This window comes from Sminthopsis crassicaudata, chromosome 3, assembly GCF_048593235.1.
Source record: "Sminthopsis crassicaudata isolate SCR6 chromosome 3, ASM4859323v1, whole genome shotgun sequence".
Classification (NCBI taxonomy): Eukaryota; Metazoa; Chordata; class Mammalia; order Dasyuromorphia; family Dasyuridae; genus Sminthopsis; species Sminthopsis crassicaudata.
The window spans coordinates 77,729,150-77,744,894 of NC_133619.1; positions in this window are offsets into that span (position 1 = coordinate 77,729,150).

Sequence of the window (15,745 nt, forward strand, 5' to 3'; positions counted from 1 at the left end):
CCTAAAATTTATCCTTTAATCCTTTAAGGATTTGGATACTATACCATTTGATGCATGTATCTTTAGTACTAATATTACTTTATTGTTTATGGTGCATTTTAGCAAGATGCAGTTTCCCTGTTTAAACATTTTAATTAAGTTAATTTTTGTTTTTGCTTTGTCTGAAATCATAATTTCTGCCTTTTGTAAGTTTCAGTCAAAGCTTAATAGATTCTTCTCCAGTTCTCTTTTATATGAGATCACATTTTCCATTTTTCCTCTCCCTTTTCCCTTCTCCCAGAGTATCCCTCTTCCTCACCCATCCAATTTTTAATAACATCCTTCCATAATTGATTTATTCCTACATTTTTTCTTTGTAGAATCCTCCTGTCCTAAAATGATAAAGGTCTTAGAAATTACATGTATCATCTTCTCATATAGAAAACTAAGAAGTTTGATCCCTATCAAATCCCTTTTGCTTTTCTCTTTAAAGTTTTTCATTTTATGCTTCTCTTGAGTCTTGTATTTGAGTCAATTTTTCTATTAAGCTCTGGGTTTTTTCATCAGAAATGATTTAAAGGCTTCTATTTCATTAAATATCCAATTTTCCTTCTGTAGGATTATATTTACTTTTGCTGAGTAGGTTACTATTGTGATTCCAGCTCTTTTACTTTCTGGGATGTCATACTATGAGCCCTTCTCTCCTTTAAAGTGGTAGTTGCTAAATCTTGTATGAGCCTAACTATGGTTTCATAATATTTGAATTATTTCTATTTGGCTGCTTGACATATTTTCTCTTTGGGCTGTGAGCTCTGAAAGTTGACCATAATATCCTGGGGAATATTCATTTTGAGGCCTTTTTCAGATGGTGATTGGTGAATTTTTTCAATTTCTATTTTATTTTCTGGTTCTAGGATATCAGGGTAGTTTTCCTTGATAATTTCTTGAACTATAATATCTAGGCTGTTTTTTTTTGATCATGGATTTGAAATGGTTCAATAATTTTTAAGTTATATCTCCTTGATCTGTTTTCCATGACAGTTGTTATTTCTGATAAGTTATTCCTCTTACCATCCTTTTGATATTACTTAATTGTTGTTTGAATGCTCCTGAAGTCAAAAACTTCTACTTGCCCAATTCTAATTTTTAAGGGATTATTTTCTTCAGTGAAATTTTGTAACTCTTTCTTCATTTGACCAATTCTTCTTTTTAAGGAGTTATTATCATCAGTAAATTTTTGTACCTCTTTGTCCATTTGGCCAATTTGGATTTTTAATGTGTTATTTTCTTCAGCATTTTTTGTGTCTCTTTTACTAATTCTTTTCAGAATGTTCTTATCCTACTCTCATTTCTTTACCTATTTTTTCCTCTACCACTCTTACTTGACTTTGAAAATAATTTTTTTTAGCCCTTCCAGGAATTTTTGTTGGGTTTGTGTCTAATACATTTTTCTTGGAGGATTTGCATGGTTTTTTTTCTGAGTTTGCATTTTCATCTTTCCTTTCACATTGGTAGATTGTTATAGTCAGGTTCTTTTATTGTTCTTGATTGCTCATTATCTACCCTATTTCTTGGTCTTAAACTTTTTGTTAAAATTAGGTTTGCTGTGCAGGGTATTGACTTAAGTTTCAGGCTACTACTGTTTTCAAAGCTAATTCCAGGGGTTTGGAAGTTTCAGTGCTTCCAAGAGAGATATGGTCTGATCTCCCCTCTAGTATTACATGGGAAGAGGCCCCAATACCTTGCTTTTGCAATCAATACTGCTCTTCAGGGCTGCTGCTCCCTCTTGACTGAAAGTGCTCCTCTCTGCCCTTGAATTATGATCCAGAAGTGATTATAAGCAATTAATTTACCAAACAGCATCTGGTCCTATGTTCAAGACTATCACGTGGGTCTTCTAAATTAGTTGCCAGGCCCCCTTGGTATCTCTGTCTTGAAAATGCCTGAAGTTGTTGCTGCTTCTGTTGCCAATATCTAGTCTTATCACTAATATTTCATTCTTGTGGGTCTGGGCCTCCTGAGTTGTCTTAGGCTAGAAGAATGTCTCACTCTGACCTTTTTGTTGGCTCCAGAATTCTATTTGAGGTATTATTTTAACGTTGTTTGGAGGAAAATGTTGCAAGAACTCAACTCAATGCTTTCTTACATTTCTATCTTGGCTGTACCTCTGGAAGTCTACTCCTTGTTCTTTTACATTTTTACCAATGACTTAGATAAGTGCCTACCTTTATGTTCTATTCACCCAAGCATGTAGATAACAAAGCTGGGAGAGATAGTTAACACAATGAGTGATAGTGAGAATTCCAAAGGGTCTTGATAGGCATTAATTGTCCCTACTAAGAATTCAACAAGTATAAGTGTAAAATCCTTTTCTTGGCTACAAAAAAATCAACTTTACAAATATATATTTAGAGGAGACATGATGAGACAGAATTAATTTTGAAAAAAATTGGGGAAAAAAGAGAAAAAAGAGAAAAAAGAGAAAAAAGAAAAAAATTGGGGTGGAGGGGCTATTAATTGAGTATAAATCTCAATATGAATGCTGTGGCAAACAAAAATAACAATAGTTTCTTGTTCTGCTTTAAAAGAGGCATAATTTTCAGGAATAGGGAGGTCATACTCCCCTTCTACTCTGCTTTCATCAGACCTCTTCTGGAGTGTCAATATACAATTCTAGGCACCACAATTTAAAAAGGACCTTTATGAGCTGGAGAGTGTCTGGAGGAGGACAACCAGATCAGTGAAGAGCCTTAACCATGTCAGAGGAGGAACAGTTGAGGGGACTAGGAGTGGTTAGCCTGGCAAAGAGAACTTTCAGAGAGAAGATAAAAGCTTAATTCATTTATTTGAAAGCCTGAGATATGGAAGAGGGATTAAATTTGTTCTTTCTGGCCTTAGTGGAGCAGAAATAAGACTAATTAAAAGGTGCAAAGAATGAAATTTCAGCTTCGTGTCAGAAAAACAAAGACTTTCTAACACTTAGAATTGTCCAAAAATAAAATGAGCTGTCTCAAGAGGTGATAGATTCTTCCCTCTTTGGTCATCTTCAAACAGATGACTTCTTGTATGGCAATGGTAAAAATGGGACTAGATAAGTTGGCCACTGAGATCTCTAACCACTCTGAAAATCTTGTGATTCTGAACTAATCAATAATAACATTTGCTATATCAAGAATGATTATCCCTGACATCAAAGGTAATAAGATACTGTTTCCATCATATCCATTTTAATATTGACATTTATTAGCATAGCATAATTCGAAGGATCATTACACAGTCCCAATGGATTCCTTCAATGATGATTAAATGTCTAAATTACACATATGATATATCAGGACATATTTAGTGTCTAATATGTGGCACACAGTGGGCAGTTAATATAAGCTTGTTGATTGATTAGTCACAAGCATGCAACATGATGTTGCATGCATGCTCATAATACATAAGTAAATAATCACAAATAGCAAAAAACAATGCATAGCTAGTAGCAAATAGTGCATAGCTAATGGAAACCACACTAATAGGCCCCTGTAGTAACAATGCATGTATAATCATTAGTATGAACACAAATATGAATAGCAAAACAATGCATCCCTAACAGACATGAATATCTTCTGCACCAGCATAGTTCATAAACAAGTAGTAACAGCAAAACAAATTTTTTTAAATCAGAAAAATGTAATAATAAATGACACATCCAGCAATATATACCCACGGATCCAGTTGTATCTAAAGCATAAATTACATGGCAATTCCTACCTAACAGACTTGTTGTGAGAGTCAAATGAGATGGTGTATATGAAGTGCTTTATAAATCTTAAAAGTGTTATAGGAGCATCAATTACTTTAATTTTGTGGATGCAGAGTCTAAGCTCTGACACTACAGGATTTGCTTCTGCATTTTCTTCCCAATAACACTGAGCTAGAAGCCATTATGGATGGACCCCCTTTAGCTGTTGAAAACAAGGCAATTCTCATTGCAAGAAGGGGATGTTTGTTGGATGGTCAGAGTTTAAAATACCATTGCCTTCAGAGCCAAATCCCAGACTTTAGAGATCATCTGATCTAACTACCTTTGCTTTATAAATGGGAAATAGGAGATGGAGAAATGAAGTCAGTTGCCCAAGGTGACCAGGAAGTAATAATAGCTGAACCTTATTTATTTATTTCTATATTTTTCCTGAGGCTGGGGTTAAGTGACTTGCCCAGGGTCACACAGCTAAGAAGTGTTAAGTGTCTGAGGCCAGATTTGAACTCAGGAAGCTGCCCTCTCTTTGAGTTAGCAATACAAATAACAGCAGATTATCAGGACAAGGATACCTCTCCAAAGTACTCCACATAGATACAGACAACTGAATAGAACTTGCCTTCACCCAGATGCAAGAGGTAGGAGGGGGACCATGGGAAAGAAGAGCAGGAATGGCTAGAAAGTTTTAAAATATGTTGGTGGTGGTGTTTTTTAAACAAATCCTTATTTGTTTTATAATTGCTCTGTGTCCTCATCCTGACCCCTTAATGAGTATTCCCCGAAGGAGTCTTCCTCTACTCTCTTCCTTAACAAACTCTTTCCCTCCTACAGGTTCAACTACCACCTCTGTGAATGGCTCCTCAATTTAGAAACCTGACCTCTCTTTTCTCATTTAAGAGAAAGACCCAGAGTTTGAACTGCTCATGGGACATCTCCTCCTGGGTATTCCACTGACACTTCAAACTTTACATGGCCAAAAAGAAGCTAATTATCTTTCTCCCTAAACCTCTTTCTCTTTCTGATTAGACTACTTTTGTCTGTATGATTCTCATTCACCCAGTCTTTCATAGTCTAAATTTTGGGTTTTTTTTTAATTCTTCATTCCTCTCTCTGTGGAGCTACTTGTTACATATACATATACATAATAAAGTCAAGAATTAGGAACATAGGATTGAGTTGGACTATAGTGCCTCTTTGTTGTTCCACTAGGGGATTTTTTTTGCCCTTGACTTTGTCCCTTTCTTTCATTTTCAACAGCAAAAGATTTTAGAATTGAGGATATTATGAAGTTTGACACCCACATAGCTCTTTCTTTGGCAGAACACCACCTCTTCACACCCTGTGATTTAGATTCCATAGCACAGGGCTTAAGGGGGAGTGGCAAGAATTTTCTAAGCTTTAATTTAGGTAGAAGCTCAGGATAAGAACAAGGACCCTCATAACAGGAAAAAAAATTGAATTATAAAAATAGGCAATCTTAGTCTGGGGCCATTATACCTACTTTGAATCTCAGCTAAGTACCATGACTCAAACAGAATTATCTAAAAGCTATCAATACACCTTCATCAGATAGAGAGGCTTTCTAGCCTCTGCACCCTAGAGACAGGAGCTGGTATGGCCAGGATGTGCTCTGAAGAGAAGCCAAGAAACTACAAATAGAAAGCTCAGAAACCACAGCACCAACCACTAAGATCTGGAGAGTAGTTGTGCCATGCTCAAAACAGGGGCAACTAATCCAGCACTTCTTAAACTTTTTCTATTCATGACCCCTTTCTGCCCAAGAAATTTTTATGTAATCCTGGGTATATAGATTCATAAAACATATATACAAATCAAAATTTACTGATAAGAAATCTTAAAGAAATTTATTTTAAAATAATTATTTGGTATTTATATAATTTTATTATTTTTAAAATATAAAAGCAAATTTACATGCTGGATGGATGGGCTTATTTATTTGTTTACTCATAAAAAATTAAATCTTGGCAGAATATTTGATAGCTTTTACCACCCCCACATTCAGTTATGCGACCCCAAATAGGGTTGTGACCCACAGTTTAAGAAGCTTTAGAAATCTCTATGGGCTGCATATTAGCCTAGTTTTAAGATGTAATATTATCTATGCAAAAATGTTTGTAGCAGCTCTTTTTGAAGTGGCAAGGAATTGGAAACTTAGTGGATGCCCATCAGTTGGAGAATGGCTAAATAAGTTATGGCATATGAATGTTATGGAATATTATTGTTCTATAAGAAATGGTCAGCAGGATGATTTCAGAAAAGCCTGGAAAGACTTACATGAATGGATACTAAGTAAAGTGAGCAGAATCAAGAGAACATTGTACACAGTCACAATAAGATTATGCATCGATCAACTGTGATGAATTTGGCTCTTTTCAACTAGAAGGTGATTCAAGGCATTTCCAATGTACATGTGATGGAAAATACCATTCACATCCAGAGAGAATGGAGAATGAATATGAATCAAAGCCTATTTTTTTCACCTTTTTGTTATTGTTATTTATTTGCATTTTTTTCTTTTCTTGTGTTTTTTTCCCTTTTGATCTGATTTTTCTTGCATAGCATAATGAATGTGGAAATATTTTTAGAAGAATTACACATGTTTAACCTTGCTGTTTTAAGGAGGAGAGAGAGGGGAAGAGAGGGGGAAAAATTTGGAACACAAACTTTTGCAATGGTGAATGTTAAAAGCTATCTTTGCATTATTTGGAAAAATAAAATATTATTCAAGAACAATTTTTTAAAAAAAGATGTAATGTTATCTATGCATTGTTGTATTTTTATTTATTTTGTTAAATTTTTCCCAATTACATTTTAATCTGGATCAGGCAGCCCTCAGGAATGCTGTAGCCCTTAGGCTGTATGTTTGACACCTCTGCTACAAGCTTCCATCATTAATGCCACATTATATTAGTAAGGTGCAACACTGAAAAGAAACTACATACCACTCCCACATTCCAAGAAAAGAATACACTACTCACGTGGCAGAAATTGCACATCTGAGGCAGGTAAGAAGCAGCCCCAGTGGGAGTAGCACAGTGACATCACTTGCAGACATTGCTGTCTCCCCCTCCAAATATCACATATGTTCCTTTTGTGTGTGCCTTTCCATATTTGTTCCTTATGTGTGTCTGCTCTTCCCACTGATAGTATGTGTATTATGTATATATTATGTGTATAGTATTAGTGTATGTATGAAATAAGTAGGGAAAATGCTACTATGCCATTTCATTTTTAATAAAACTTTTGTTTTAATTTTATTTTATTCTCTGGCTGACTAGCAAAAGTAAACACACCAGTGGGGAGCTTATATATTATAGGATGAATGTGGATCCTTAGAATACTTTGGATATTAGGTAGTTTGTCTACAGGGACCTACATGTAAATAGAGAGGACTTTCCGGATACTAAATCTCATATACAATCAGTAACTAAGCCCTGTAGAGTTAACAGTATCTCTTGTTGTTATTGTTGTTCAGTCATTCAGTAACATGTAATCCTTTGTGACCCCATGGACCACAGCCTGCCAGGCCCTTCTATTCTCCATTACCTCTTAAAGCTTATCATGTTCATGTTTTTTGTTTCCATGATACCAACTAACCATCTCATCTTCTGCTGTCCCCTTTCTAAATTTTCCCCAACATTAGGATTGTTTCCATTGAGTCCCATCTTCTCATTATGTGGCCTAATTATTTATACTTCAGCTTTAGCATTTGATCTTCCAGGGAATAGTCTGAATTAATTTATATAAACATTGACTAGTTGGACATTCTTGCTCTCTAAAGGACTCTCAAAAGTTTTTCCAGTACCGTAATTTGAGGGCATCAATTTTGTGGTGTGCAGCTATAATCCAATTCTCACAGGCATACATTGCTACTGGAAAAATCACAGTTTCAGCTATGTGGACCTTTGTCAGCAAGGCAATATCTCTGTTTTTTAGTGTGCTGTCCAGATTTCCCATAGCTTTTCTTCAAAGGAGCAAGCATCTTTTAATCTTGTGGCTGCTGTCATCTGCAGTGATTTTTGAGACCAAGAATATAAAATCTGACAATACTTCTATTTCTTCTTTCTCAATTTGCCTGGAAGTGATGGGACCAACTGCCAAAATCTTAGTTCTTTTGGATGTTAAACTTATAGCCAGTTTTTACACTCTCCTTTTTTAATCCTCATCAAGAAGCTTCTTAATTCCTCGGTACTTTCTGCTATCATTCTGCTATATTCTCTGCATATTTGAGGTTGTTGATATTTCTTCTAGAAACCTTGTCTTCCCTTTTGACTCATGTAGCCTGGCATTTAACATGATGTACTCTGCATATAAATTAAAAAAATAAAATGACAATATTCAGCCTTATCATATGTCTTTTCCAATCTTAAATCTATCAGTTTCAGGTTTAGCTCTAACTGTTGCTTCTTGGACTGCATACAGGTTCCTCAAGAGACAAGTAAGATGATCTGGTACTTTCATCTCTTTGAAAACTTGCCACATTTTGTTATGATTCACACAGTCAGTCTTTAGTGTAGTCAATAAAGCAGAAGTAGATGTTTTTCTGGAACTTTCTTGCTTTCTCCATAGTTTAGTAAATGTTGGTAATTGGTTTCTAGCTCCTCTTCCTCCAACCCGCTCTTCTGGTAATTCTTGATTCACATATTGCTGGAGCTTAGCTTGCAGAATCTTAAGCATAACTTTGCTGGTGTGTGAAACGAGTGCAATTGCTTGGTAATTTGAATCCCAAGGCCACTGTTGAAATTTCCAAATTTGCTGGTATATTGAGTGCAACATTTTAAAAGCATCATCTTTTAGGATTTTAAATAGCTCAGCTGGAATTTGATCACCTCCAGTAGCCTTATTGTTAATAATGCTTTCTAAGGTCCACTTGATTTGATTCTCCAAAGTGTCTGACTCTAGAGTATTAACCACCATCATGGTTATTAGTGATATTAAGATTTTTTGTTCTTTTATGTATCCTTGCCACTTCTTAATGTTTTCTCTAAGTTCCTACCATTTAGGTCTTTTATCATGTCAGTTTTTGCATGAAACATTCCCTTAATAAATCTAAAACTCCATTAGTACCTGCTCTTCTTCATTTTGTACTCCAAGGCCAAACTTTAACCCTGCATGGCTTAGCTATAGTTTTATTGAGTTCTGAAGGTCCTCCACCATGACAAAGCAATGATCCTAGATGGGGATATCTCTGTACTTCTTTCTTTAAAGTCTCGCTTTTTAAAATCCCAAATATCACATACCCCTTGAAGCCTTCCCAGAATTTCTCCCTTTCTGAAATAAACTTTTTCTCCCTCACAATTTGTGTCCTTCTGATTCACTTAGCTTATAATATTGTGTATTACAGCTGTCTACATATGTATCATTTCCCACAAGACTGTAAACTCCATGAGGGTAAAGGCAGTGTCTTAACTAAACTTTGCATCTTCCTCAACTCCTAATACAAAATGCTTTACAGCATAGCCCCTTAATCAATGTTAGATTTAATTCTTTTCAATTTATAACATACCATGCTAGGAGCTGAGAATTTTGGAGGGAAAGAACCTAATTCTTTAATAATAAGGAATTTGAAAGATTTGGACAATGTGGGAATTATTCATGGTGATGAGTAATGAGAAATAAGGATGGCAAAGAAAATTGGAAGAAGATTATTGAGGCCCTTAGACTGACAAACCGAAGAATTTGTTTTTTGTCATAGAGGCCATAAAGAGCCACTGAAGGTTTTGGACAGATGATCCCATAGTCAGATTTTTCTGGCTAGATTTAGAATTGGAGAGGGAGAGAAATTAAGAAGCTAGTATAAATAGTTAAGTAAGAAGAGATGAGGATCTGAATTGGATTGATGGAGAAGTGGCAGAAACAAGGGATCTTTTAGAGCTGGAATTGATAGATCTGGCAACTTTTTGAGTGTGGATCCTTTAAATACAGTGTCCAAGACTTGGGGTGAGGCTGTACATCAGAAATGGGCTGCTAAATGATTTGGAGGAGAGTTAGAGGAGTTCATAAAATGGATCCAGCACAGCAGGCTCAGACATACCTTGTCACCATGTCACAAAGCTCACACTTGGAGCCAGTGAGAGAACTGCACAAATCTGAGTCTGGCAGTGACAAAGGGAGCAGCCGGCAGGGTTTGTGCACACAGAAAGACTGCTCTTTCATTCACAGCAGGGGCAGTCAAGGACTTCTGAACAGGGGGATTTATTAGAGACTTACTCCTCCAAATCACAGAAGTCTGGGTGGAGGAGTCACTGCCCTGAGCAGGGGGAATTGTAAAGTCAGGGAGTAAACTGCAGGGACTTACCACCTTGCTAATGTAATAGTTCCTTCTGTGATGATGATGATGATGATGATGATGATGATGATGATGATGATAGTTAGATGGACCCTGGTAATCAATAACTCTCCTTATCCCCACCTTTACCACCCCCGGTCACTGAAGCTGATCTGCAGCTTAGAATGAATGCTTTCCTGGCTTCTGCTCTCCTGGGCCCTCACTCCATCAGTTAGAATTGGAATAACTGCAAAGGTCGGGTGGCAGCCTTGGGGAAGCTAAAGATTGGTCAAAAGAGGAGGGCAAAGTGAGGATTGCTCTTTGGGGAGTATTTGAACCTTTTCTTGATAGCAGTCTTCAGGCCTGCAGGAAGAAAAGGTCAGGATGTCACCAAAGACCAGTGGAGGTTGGATTTGGGCCAAGACCATTCAACGGATAGGGGAAATTTAGCTTCTGGAATGGAAGATGCTGTTTTCTGTCAGCAAGTAGGGAAAGTCGGAGTGATTTTAAGTGATGGATGAAGCAGGGAAATGGAAGGATACAGAAAACAGGCTTAATAATACGCTGTTCTTGGTGCCCCAGAGGTAGAGGTAGCCTTCTGGCCCAACAAGACTGGGTTTGAATTTTGTTTCTGATGCTTAGGTATTTGAATTTGGGCAAGTCATTTAACCTGCCTCATCCACTATTTCTTCATCTGCAAATCATTTGCAAAAAGAGGGTAATAGTATCTATAGCATCTACTTCACAGGATTGCTGTGAAGCTCAAAGGAAATTATATATATATATATATAAAATTTGAGTCCCAGAGTCCTCCATTGGTATGGATCTCTTTTCTCACTTGAGGATTGGATATAAAGTGCTTTGCAAAATTTAAATGTTTTATACATATTATTATTATTGATGTGTTAGTAAAATGTGAAATAAAGGACAGCTATTACTATTCTTTAGGACCCCTATAAAGGCTATATAATAATAGTTTGTGATTCCTGTTGAAATGCTTTGCACACATCATTTTATTTGATACTTAACTTCCCCCCAACTCTCCATCTTATCTCCATTTACTATTGAAAAATCAAGTTCTAACCCTTTTTGGGAACCTTTTTGGGACTTCTTTGCCTCCTTCCCCTTCCAACTGACTGAGTCCATATACAGATGCACACATAAAATAATCATATCATTTATATGTTATTTTAAAGTTTTCTAATATACATGTACACACATTTATGTGTACTGTTTATTTATATTTAGGTCAAAACAAGCTCTGTATCTTAAAGTGGATCCTCCACATAACACTTTTTCTACCATCACCTGATATTATTCTACTGTTAACTCAAAGAGACCATTGGGTAAACCAAAAGGCTATGTTGTTACAGAGAAACTGATTCCCATCTCCTATCCTAGGTCATCTGAAAGTAATTTGTGATGGCATAAAGAAAGGATGCTTATCAGAGGGCTTTGAGGGCTCAAAGTCTGGCTTTCTCTCTCTCTCTCTCTCTCTCTCTCTCTCTCTCTCTCTCTCTCTCTCTTCATCTATTATCTGTTTATTTAAATGTCTGTGGTCTATTTATTTATATATCTGTATGTCTATCCAGTTTTTTGTCTGTCTGTCTATTGGTCTCTTTGTCTGTCTGTGTATCAATCTGTCTGTGTTTGTCTATTTGTCTTACATATTTATTTACATATCTATCCATTCTCCATCCATCTATCTATCTATTGAGCCATCTAGTCTCTCTGTCTCTGTTTCTCTGTCTCTCTGTCTCTGTCTTTGTCTGTCTGTCTGTCTCTCTCTTGCACACACACACACACACACACATACACACACACACACACACACACACACACACACACACACACACCCCACTCCCTTTCTTTGTCCATCCCTCTCCTATCAGGAAAGGAAGAGGAAATACATAGCCCCAAGAGGCTGCCAAAATGGCCTGGCTCTTGGATCCAAAAAAATTACTCTGGGCAACTGTGGTTATACCACCCTCCTCCCCTCACCTACTTTGACCCCTGGGGAGAAGACCCTCCCATCTTAACTGATCCAGAGGATAGGAAAACAGGGACTATTTTCTCAGGACTTTACTGGCATGTAGGGGAAAGCAGACAAGCTGAGATTGGGAGAATTCAAGAGACTGAAGGTCAAAGGAAACCACTCCTCTGTGTTTGCCTCACTAGGTGGTCTGAGATTAGCTGCTTGATTTCTATAGACCCTGATATCCCCATTTGTTGAAATGTGTTGACTTTCTGAAGTGTTTGAAGGTCATGCATCAGAGAATGTTTTACATTCCTTTCTTCCCTTCTCCACCCCAAGTCAAAGCATTCCAAAATTTTGGTGAGTTCCAGTTGAGATAAATAGCACCTTTAATCTGTGGGAACTGGAAAATATTTGGTATTTCATCAGTAGCTTCTTCCTCATCACTATCAAAACCGGAGTGGAACAGTTGGCTTTGACATCCAGCTGGGGTTTGTTTCTCTCCCCAGTACTTCTGCCTCAGCTTCAACTCATTCTTCTGCCTCCATATCATCCCTTCTAAGTGCCACCACTCACCCCAACTGTTGCACTAGAGATTGTTTAAACATTTCTAAAAGGATTCAGATAAGAGAGAAAAATTCTATATAAACATGACTAGCTAGAGATCAGGACATTTTATTGGCTTGTTAGTGCATTGAATAATTAATTAGTTCATTATTAGTGCATTAGTGTGTTATTAGTGCTCAAAGCCTAGTTTAAAGAAAGCAGGGATTTGTTTTCTTTTTCAAACTCTATTTTTAATAAAGATCATTAACAAAGAGAGGAATCAGGCATCTCATCAGACACATTTATCAGAAATAATAAAAATAAGGATGGGGAGAGAAAGGTAAGAGCATAAATAAGTTGTGTTACTTGCAAATACTCAAAGGAAAATAGGGCCACTTGTGTTAGTTGCCTTAATGGTATTTTTTTTCCTCCAGTTACACGTCAAGAAGATTTTTAGCATTTTTTTTTGAGTTTTTTGATCGAGTTTCAAATTTTTCTCTCTTTGTTTCTTCTCTCCCCTCTTCCAAAGATGGTAGATAGTTTGACATAGTTTATATATTATCATTTAAAACATTATTGGTCATCCTTATATGAGTTATGAAGATTCCCAAAGGTTTTGCACCTTGGCTCAGATCTGAGTTTGAGTCTTCTGACAAATGCTAAAGAATACCAAATCATTGAAGACCAAGATTCCAGCTATATATATATATATATATATATATATATATATATATATATATATATATATATAATTTTTTTCCCTGAGACAGTTGGAGTTAAGTGACTTGCCCAGAGTCACACAGCTAGGAAGTGTCTGAGACCAGACTTCAACTTAGGTCCCTCCTTCAGGTCTGGCGCTCCATCCACCGCACCAGCTAGCTGCTCCAGCCTTATATTTCTTTAGGGAGGAACACAATACAAACAGGAGTAGCATTGGTTTCCATTCAATTCCAGGAGGAAATAGAATGCTCTAGTCTCTTTTGACCTGTTTTTATAGCCAGTTAACTTCTGAGGGTGACTTATATACCTTTAGACTAAGTGTTTTCCAACTCAAGCTACACTGTGGACAGGCAAAAAAAAATTTACTTTATCCCTTATAACTGTAACTCATTGGTTCTGAAAGGTTCCACAAATGGGGAACAAAATAAAGTAAGAACCAAGACACTTGTTAGGCTTAGTTAGGTATGCATTTGGTTATAATTTTTTTTTTAACTGTGATGGACTTGGCTCTTTTTAACAATGAGGTGATTCAAGGCAATTCCAATAGATTTGTGATGGAGTGTCATACACATCTAAAGAGAGAACTATGAAGAATTGTTGTGATACGGGAGCTACCTGCCAGTGGCTGCTGGAGGCCTAACTCAGACTTGTAGAATGGATCTCTTTATGTGAGAGGATGATGATACAAGGAGATTGAGAGTTAGTTGTATTATCTGACCTCTCTCCTCTTCCCTCTGCTTCCAATTTATTTCATTCCCAGTCCACAAGCAACACTTGTGTCAGTTAAGGCTGCCCTGAAACTCCTTCAGATGTTCTGTGAAGGCTCTCTTGGAGAACTGACCTACCTCTTACTTACGCATGGTCCTTAGCAGAGAATGATGTGGATTAAAGCATAGTATTATCACTTTTTTTTGTTGCTTGGTTGCTTTTATTTTCTTTCTTGTGGTTTTTCCCATTTGATCTGATTTTTCTTGTGCAGCATAGAAAGGAAGAAAGGAGGGAGAAAAATTTGGAACACAAGGTTTTGCAGAGATGAATGTTGAAAACTATCTTTGCATGTATTTGGAAAAATGAAAAGCTATTATAAAAATAAAGATAATGAAACAATGGGACAAAAAATAAAAGGTTTTTTTCAGATATGTTCAAGATAGGGGTGGAGATTTTGCACTAAAAACAAGGATTCTTATTCTTAATATTTAAACTTTTAAATTTTTGATAATTATATTTTAACATTATTGATTTTCTTTATAATCATATGTCTTTTATTGAATATTCTTAAATGTTATTATACACATTATTCTGAGGAGTCTGAAGGCTTCACTGGACCATCAAAGAAATCTATGAGACAAAAGAGTTCAAGAATCCCTGTTCTAAAGGATAGGGATGGAACTACACTCATAATTTCATTAATTACTTTCTTTACCCAAGCAGATGTGCACCTTCTATGCTTAGTGAGTTGCCTAAAGTGGCATTTCATTAAAACTATCCTCAATAATTAGTTTCTTGGCATCTATAGTAAGGGCTTAATAAATGCCTATTACTATTGACTGATATTTGATGATCAATGCCTGGGGTTGTTTGGAACTGAGTGATGGGAAGGGAAACAATGGTCCTCAGACTTTTTTTTTGCAAAGCTTTGAGATCACTGTGTATGGAGGTGGGAGTGGAGGTGAAGTGGGATGGGGCTAAAAAATGCTGGATATGAAGGCCTGGAGAGGGAAGGGGAGGATGTACTACAAAACTCCAAATTACATAAAGGGAATATTGTGGAGATAGGTGTGGTGAGCTCAGTGATTTTCAGGTAAAGCTTTGGAGAGACTGGTTAGAAACTGTTCATTTCCCATTCCTGAAGCTCTTCATTCTGCCTTTTCCCCCTTCAGTTACCTAACCAATCAATTCATTTTAATTTCAAGAAATATTTATTAAGTACCTACCATGTTTGAGCGCCAGAGATACAAAGATAAAAAATTTGGGGGGCTGAGGTAATTGGGGTTAAATGATTTGCCCAGGGTCACACAGCCAGGACATGTTGTGTCTGAGGTTAAATTTGAACTCAGGTCCTCCGGACTTCAAGGCTAGTACTCTATCCACTATATCAACTAGCTGTTTCCCCCCCCCCCCAATTTTTTTTTAAAGCCAGAAGGAGCATAGTTGGTTTTTTTTTTTGTGGGCTTTTTTTCCCTTTGTTGTGGTTTTTCCCTTTGGATCTGATTTTTCTTGTGCAGCATAATGAATCTGGAAATATGTTTTACAAGAATTGCACTCCAGGTCTCTTGAGGTGCTAACCTCAGGGAGTGAACCACCCATATTTATTAAATACCCACTGCAGTATGTGAAGCAGTACCCCAAGTCCTTTTGTCTTGAATAAAGAAGGTACAAAAAGAGTCCCTGGTATACTGTTTATTTAAATAGTAATTTTAAAAAGGCTTTATACAAATCATATAAACACAGTTTGTTGTTGAAGTTTATTTTTTTAACCTTGTGGAGA